Below are 8,065 nucleotides of genomic sequence, written 5' to 3'. Positions count from 1 at the left end.
CTATGCGGATGACATGAGCCTGTTTATTTCCGGGTGGAATACAAATGAAATAAATTTAATACCTGAAAGGGAACTTTCGAAACTGTGGCACTGGTCCACTGAGACTGGTCTAAAAATGAATACAAAAAAATCTAAGGCTATTTTATTCAAAACTACACATAGGCAGACACAAATAATACACGATTTATTACACGGTGATACTTCTATTGAAATAGTTAACAAACACAGGATCCTTTGGAGTTACATTTTCTGCCAATATGACATAGAGAGATCACATTGAAGCTTTAGCTAAGTCCTTATCATCGGTGACTGAAGCCTTGTCACGATGTCAGCACATCCTTCTATATAGTGCAAAACTTCATATTTATCATGCCCTATTAATTTCACACATAAATTACTGCACGCTCGTATGGGGCACGACCACAGCATGGAACGTACACACCATCCTTGTTCTTCAAAAAAACGCGATTAGATATATTGCTAATGTGCACGATTACACTCAATCGCACAATTGTACACTCAGTGTGGTTTAATAAGCGCAAAAAAATATTTATGAATTTCGTTTATTGCATTCTTTGTTCTTGTCAAGTGAAAATTTCAGCTCCTTTTTAAAAAGGACATCTGACTTATCGAAACAAATAAGTGACCCTCGCAGCTGTGGCAGGTGGTTAGTGCCGCGCCGGCGCACTGAATACTTCGCGCAGTCGCTGACATATAACGTACGTTTTATTATAAACAAGTATCTAGAACAAAATATTTACTTTGATACATTTACTAGAAAAAAAAAATGCGAGAAGTTTTTTGTAAACCACAGATGATAATGCATTAGTCTCTATCTTGTATGTAGAAAAGTTTTGGTACTGAAGCCTTTTTTTTAATTTTTGCTAGAAAGCACGCCATGTAAAAAATTTATCTGTCATTTATAATTTCTTCAACGGTTCATAATCTTTATATAGTGTTTGACATGTACAATACAGAATTGTATACATTCACACGGCGTTTATGTGTACTCATATCGTTACGCGTCATATTTTTTGTATTTTTTCACAATATGTTGCTGTCTGTATGGGCCCCCAGGCACTCTCAAGCTGTCAATGACAGCTTTTTCACCCGGGGAACCCCAACACTGTGTTGGAAATAAAAAAAAAAAAAACAATTGAATAGCACTTTTCTCGTTTTCTCATTTTGAAGTCGATATCAATTTTTGCTTTTTTTTCGTCTTATTTTGCCTTTTGTGTGAATTTTATACACTTCCTCGCCCTTCTTCTTTACCTTCCTTTGTTTCCTCAGTAAATATCAGTTACGATTCAGCGCTTGTCCGTGTGTGTGTCCCTCTACTTGACTTTATTTTTTCGCTTCCTTCATTTGTGAACTAAAAAATTTGCTGTGTTGTCTGACATTGCTTTGTTGGTCGTTTTTTTTTTCCCTCGAGTCTATGAATTTTTCGTATAATAGAATAGAACCCAAATGGATATAAAATAGTTTTATGCTTCTAACTATGAAAATTTAAGTTGTGAACACCGAGTGGCAACTCTCCAAGCGATTTTCAAAAAGCCATTCGCAAATTTTGAATTAAACAATAATTCTTAATTTATTTATCTGCCTATCTATTTATTTTCTTTCTAGTATGGCAGGCTCTTCCGAGTCTAAGAAAAAGTGTACAATATAAATAGGCAAAACGAAAGATATTTGCAACAGCAATTTAACAAAGCACAAAAACAATATATCACATAGAACAGATCAAGGCCTTTACTTAGAATTTTTTTTTAATGGGAGCGAATCTCATTTTTGAAATGAATATTTCTTTTTTGTTTTTGTAGTATCAACAGTAATTTTGGAAACTTGTTTCATGGCGTTATTGATCTAGAAGAAACAAATATTAAAATGTATTCTTGCAGGCGCAAAACTTCCTGACCATTTTTCAGTTGTTAGAACGAGTGTTTTCTTGCGACAATAATGTTATGCGAAGAGGGAGGTTTAGTAGACCTCAACCGTGATATATTAGGCACAAAAAAGTTTGCCTCTTTTCCGAGCACCCAGCTTGGAGCATTTCAAGACATAATAATCAAAATATTTCAACCAAGCTTTCAGTTCTTCATATACAGTTTGGAAATGAACCTAATTGTATTCCACTATGAATTTTGGACCTTAGATACGTTTCTGGTAATATGGGGGTCCATCAGAGAGGATGCACATTCTAGGCAAGTTATGACCGAGGCCTGTAAGCAGCAAGCTTCAATCGCATTCAGGCTCTTGGAAGCTAAAGTTAGATTCCCTTAAGGGCACTAAAAGCCCTAGAGCAAACGTTATCTATCTGTTCACTCAATAAAAGTTTTCAGTGATTATAAAATTTAGACATGTAACTGCGGATACTCCTTTAATTACTTCCACTACAAGAAAGCATGAAAACTTCAAAATCGGTTTATTATTACATACTTGTACAAGAGACAACAGTTTAATGTCCAGCGCCATTTCCTGTTCGCAGACTAGCTTAAGATATTTTATGTTATCATTCATTCTATTCTGTAGGGCTACGAATTTCACGAGGCTTTACAAAACACAGTCATGGGCAAGGAATGTGTAGGGGTAATTTCGGGATAAACGAAGCTTATAAGGGCGCGAATATATATATATTGTCACGATGGAAATCAAAAGCAAGGACAAGAACGGTCCGTTTCAGCCTCGATCTTTTAATCGAACTGCCCGCCCCAGCTCGCGCTGGAGCGAGCCCCATTGCCAGCGGCCCGATAAAGACGGTCATCGTCGTCTTCTTCGTAACATTACCCCCCCGGTGTGGCGGCGGTCGTCCCGACCGCAAGTACAGATTAGGGTGTGTTATGGTGTGAATGGTTGCAAGTAGGGTTTCATGCGGGCGACATGTACGGTGTCGGTGGAAGTCCGGCGAAGGTCAGCCGTTGGTTCGTGGAGCGTCACTTGATATGTGAGGTCTGATAACCGTCGAGTGACGCGGAAGGGCCCGGTGTACCGGTGAAGAAGTTTGGTGCACTTGCCTTGGTGCCGAGTGGGTGTCCAAACCCAGACGAGATCTCCAATAGCGTAGGAAACCGGGCGATGGCTCTGGTCATAGCGTTGACGTTGGCGTTGTTGAGAAGAGGCTGTGCGTAATCGTGCTATTTGGCGGGCTTCTTCGGCGCGGCAGACAAGTTGTGCAACTGTGGGTTGGAGTTTTTGTTCGCTAGCACTATATGGCAGAAGGTTGTCGAGAAAAGTCGTTGGAAAACCATGGTCCAGAAGGAAAAATGGCGAATAGCCTTGGGTATCTTGGATTGCAGTGTTATATGCGTAGGTCACAAAAGGAAGCACAGAATCCCATTGTTGTTGGTCTGACTGTAGATACATAGACAACATATCAACGATTGTTCTATTAAAACGTTCAACCATGCCATTCGTCTGGGGATGATACGCTGTCGTTGGTTTGTGCGCAGTTTGGCACAGATGTAGAAGCTCCTGAATGACGCGGGAGAGGAAGACTGTTCCACGGTCACTGATAAGGTGCCTGGGAGGGCCGTGGCGGAGAATTACTTGTTTTAAAAGAAAAGCAACAACGTCTTCAGCGTCTGCGGTACGGAGAGCGGAAGTCTCTGCATAACCAGATAAATGGTCCATCGCCACAATCATCCAGCGGTGACCAGCTTGAGTCACCATATGAAGGGTTGTTCATCTGCCCTTCATATATTTACTTTTATGTACATTCCATCTCGGTCGACAGTCCGCGATGGTGTCCTCGGTCTCGAGCTCTCTATCTCAAGCCCCTGGTTCTTCTTCTTCTCCTTCTTGCTGGCCCTACATTACTCCCCCCTCCAGTAAGGCCAAGGCACGGTTTGCCAATGCACATGTCGGCAAATTGATGACTTGGTCTGAAGTCGTGGAGGTTGTCGCAACGATGGTTTCAATGGTGTCTGGGGCGAAACCTGTACACTCTCAATGTACGCGGGTTTCAGTCGATCAACAGACACCATGTCGTGTCTGTTTCCTAGGTCTAAAAGGAAGGCCTTGGGGCCCCGTTGAATGACGGAAAACGGTCCGTCATAAGGGGCCTGCAGAGGTGTCCGTATTGCGTCTCTGCGAACGAAAACGTGTGTACACGTATCTAAGTCTTTGCTCATGAAAACTTTCCTGTTAAGCGGTTGTCGTGTAGGTGGTGGGCGCAAAGCTTTCATCGTCGTCCTGAGTCTTGATACGTAGTTCTGCATGTCTGGTACCGCATCTTCTTCGAGAGTATGGAAAAACTCGCCTGGCAGCCTTAGGGTCGTACCATAAACGAGTTCAGCCGGTCAGGAGGAGAGGTCTGCTTTGTAGACCGTACGAAGACCCAGTAAAACGAGTGGGAGTGCTTCTGACCAGTTTGTTGGATTTTTGCAGGCCTTTAGCGATGTCTTCAGTTGCCGATGAAACCGTTCCACTAGACCGTTTGAGGCCGGGTGATAGGACGTGGTGCGGATTCGCGTTGCTCCTAAAATCCGTAGGAGTTGTGCAAAAAGGCGGGTCTCAAACTGTCGGCCTCTGTCACTTGTGATTTTGTCTGGTACGCCGAAGCGTGCGACCCATGTTGTCATGAAGGCTTGGGCGACCTCTTCAGCTGTGATATTGGTTAGTGGTGTTGCTTCTGACCAGCGTGTGAATCGATCAACGCACGTGAGAATGTACGTGAATCCATTTGAAGGTGGTAATGGTCCAACAAGGTCGATATGAACTTCGGAAAATCTGGTATCTGGGAGCTTGAACCTGGCGACTGGCGCAACGGTATGGCGATTAATCTTTGCCTTTTGGCACTGCTGACAAGTACGTGTCCATGTGCGAACATCGACATTGATTTTGGGCCAGACGAATCGTGATGTGACTAGGCGTTGTGTGGCCCGAATGCCAGGGTGTGCGAGTGAGTGCAGAGCCGTGAAGATTTGACGACGGGACTGCTGAGGAACAAACGGCCGTGGTGTGCCTGTAGAGATGTCGCAGGTTAGAGTGGCACCGCACCACTATGAACACCTCAAGCGAGAATTGATCCGGAGAACCACCGCGTCAGAACAGCGACGCCTGCAACAATTGATCACGGCTGAGGAACTTGGAGACCGCAAGCCGTCGCAGCTCCTACGACGCATGACACAACTTTTGGGCAGTCAAGCCTCCTTGCGGGATTCTCCCCTTCTACGAGAACTCTTTTTGCAGCGTCTGCCTTCGGATGTCCGCAGGATTCTGGCAACATCCAGCAATATTCCTCTCGACGACCTCGCCGAACTCGCCGACAAGATTCTAGATACGGCCCCACCAATGATTCAGGCGACCACTTACCCCACAAGTGGCCACCCGCTGCCTGCGACAGAGGCGTCTTCCTTTGATTTTCAAAGGCTGCACGATGACGTTGCCCATTTGATAAATGAGGTGGCTGCTCTTCGAGAACATCGTCCTAACCTGCCTCAACCGAATCACATAAGACGCTCTTTCTCAAAAGGCCGAGCAGACACACCACCAGTTTCTGGTACCACCGTACCTACGGACCCGTGCGCACAACTGCTCTCCACCTTGCAGCTGGCCGAAGGAAAACCCCAGAAGCACTTACTGAAGGTGACAAGTCAAGTGCTTCCTCCCTCTCCAGGTCACCTTTTCTTTATCGTGGAACAGAACACAAAAGTGAAATTTCTAATTGACACCGGAGCCCAAGTAAGCGTAGTGCCACCGTCTCCCACAGAACGGAAATCTAAAAATGTCGCTTCGAGCTTACAGGCAATAAATGGATCCGGCAAAGCTACATACGGACAGAAGTCGCTCACTCTCAATCTTGGGTTTCCGCGAATTTTTCGCTGGATTTTTCTTATTGCTGATGTCCACCATCCAATCTTGGGAGCAGATTTTTTGTCATATTTTGGTCTCTGCGTCGATGTACGCCATTCACGTCTTTTTGACACCACAACCCGACAAACCGTTACAGGGGCCATCACAAAGGCATCTCTTTTACAATCACCTGCTCTTCACAGCACCACTTCTATCTATGACAACTTATTGAGAGAATTTCCAGACCTGGCTAGACCAAGCAACATTATGCGGCCTTTAAAGCATAATGTTACACACCATATTGTAACCTCCGGGCCACCAGTTTACGCTAGAGCTCGAAGACTAGCTCCGGAACGCCTTCAGATCGCCCGTCAAGAATTTGACCACATGCTGGAACTGGGAATCATCCGACCATCTTCGAGTTCATGGTCTTCTCCACTTCACATGGTGCCTAAGGTGACTCCAGGTGATTGGCGTCCCTGCGGCGATTATCGCGCCTTGAACAACGTAACACAAGCTGATCAATACCCCGTGCCTCACATTCAAGACTTCTCAAGCAAACTCCACGGGATGAAAGTGTTCTCTAAAATAGATTTAATCAAGGCTTACCACCAAATTCCCATCGAACCAAGTGACATTCCCAAAACGGCTATTACCACTCCATTTGGACTTTACGAATTTATCCGTATGCCATTTGGACTTCGAAACGCTGCACAAACGTTCCAGCGATTTATTGACCAGGTGACAAGAGGACTCGATTTTTGTTTTGCCTACCTTGACGATCTCCTCGTTGCAAGCAGAAATAAAGAAGAACACCTTGAGCTCCTCCGCCTTCTCATGACACGTCTGGAGGAGAACGGCGTCATTATCAACCTAAACAAATGCCAGTTCGGCGTTCAGGAATTGATTTTCCTTGGGCATCGCCTTGACACCAACGGCATTAGACCACTACCGGATAAAGTAGACGCAATTATTCGTTTTCCGAAGCCCCAGAACCTCAAGAAATTGAGAGAATTCCTGGGATTCATAAATTTTTTCCGGCGTTTTCTTCCTAACTGTGCTACTACCATCCAGCCTCTTACAGAGGCCCTGTCTCCTAAGAACAGCAAAGACCAAGACATCATCTGGACGGATCGCAGAGTCCTCGCATTTCAGAGGATTAAGGACGACCTCGCGAGTGCCACGATGTTGGTTCACCCGGTGCCTAACGCTCCAACGCGTGTCATGACCGATGCGTCCGAAGAAGGCGTCGGGGCTGTTTTACAACAGAACATTGAGCAGCAATGGCGACCTCTCTCCTTCTTTTCTCAGAAACTACGCCCATCAGAAAAGAAGTATAGTACTTTTGGAAGAGAACTCTTGGCAATACATCTCGCATTGAAACATTTTCGATACTTCCTCGAAGGACGCTCCTTTCACATAGTCACCGAGGAGAGTATGTATGTCCACTGGATCACCGATCCAGTGGACATACATACTCTCCTCGAGAAATCAGGCAAATGGCGTTCATTATAGAGTTCACAACCGATATCAGATACGTCAAAGGTTCTCGCAACAACGCAGCCGACGCTCTCTCCCGCGCAGATATACAGTCGTTGGAAGGAACCTTCTTGAGTACCGTCGATTTTCATCAGATGGCGCGCTCCCAACAGTCAGACCAAGAACTTCAAAATCTACGCTCTGGACACACCGCGCTCAGGTTCGAAGATCTTCATCTTCCATGGTGCAGTGCCACTCTAACGTGCGACATCTCTACAGGCACACCACGGCCGTTTGTTCCTCAGCAGTTCCGTCGTCAAATCTTCACGGCTCTGCACTCACTCGCACACCCTGGCATTCGGGCCACACAACGCCTAGTCACATCACGATTCGTCTGGCCCAAAATCAATGTCGATGTTCGCACATGGACACGTACTTGTCAGCAGTGCCAAAAGGCAAAGATTAATCGCCATACCGTTGCGCCAGTCGCCAGGTTCAAGCTCCCAGATACCAGATTTTCCGAAGTTCATATCGACCTTGTTGGACCATTACCACCTTCAAATGGATTCACGCACATTCTCACGTGCGTTGATCGATTCACACGCTGGCCAGAAGCAACACCACTAACCAATATCACAGCTGAAGAGGTCGCCCAAGCCTTCATGACAACATGGGTCGCACGCTTCGGCGTACCAGACAAAATCACAACTGACAGAGGCCGACAGTTTGAGTCCCGCCTTTTTGCACACCTCCTACGGATTTTAGGAGCAACGCGAATCCGCACCACGTTCTATCG

At 45.5% G+C, this 8,065-nt stretch overlaps 1 pseudogene; it reads left to right on the top strand.

The window, feature by feature from the left end:
• The first annotated feature begins 242 nt into the window (after positions 1 to 242).
• Positions 243 to 818, top strand: LOC120847364 (annotated as a pseudogene).
• The last annotated feature ends 7,247 nt before the right edge of the window (positions 819 to 8,065 follow it).

The sequence above is a fragment of the Ixodes scapularis genome, unplaced genomic scaffold, assembly GCF_016920785.2.
Source record: "Ixodes scapularis isolate PalLabHiFi unplaced genomic scaffold, ASM1692078v2 PGA_scaffold0__279_contigs__length_252992795, whole genome shotgun sequence".
In the NCBI taxonomy this organism is placed as follows: domain Eukaryota; kingdom Metazoa; phylum Arthropoda; class Arachnida; order Ixodida; family Ixodidae; genus Ixodes; species Ixodes scapularis.
This window is presented reverse-complemented; position numbering and strand designations above follow the sequence as displayed.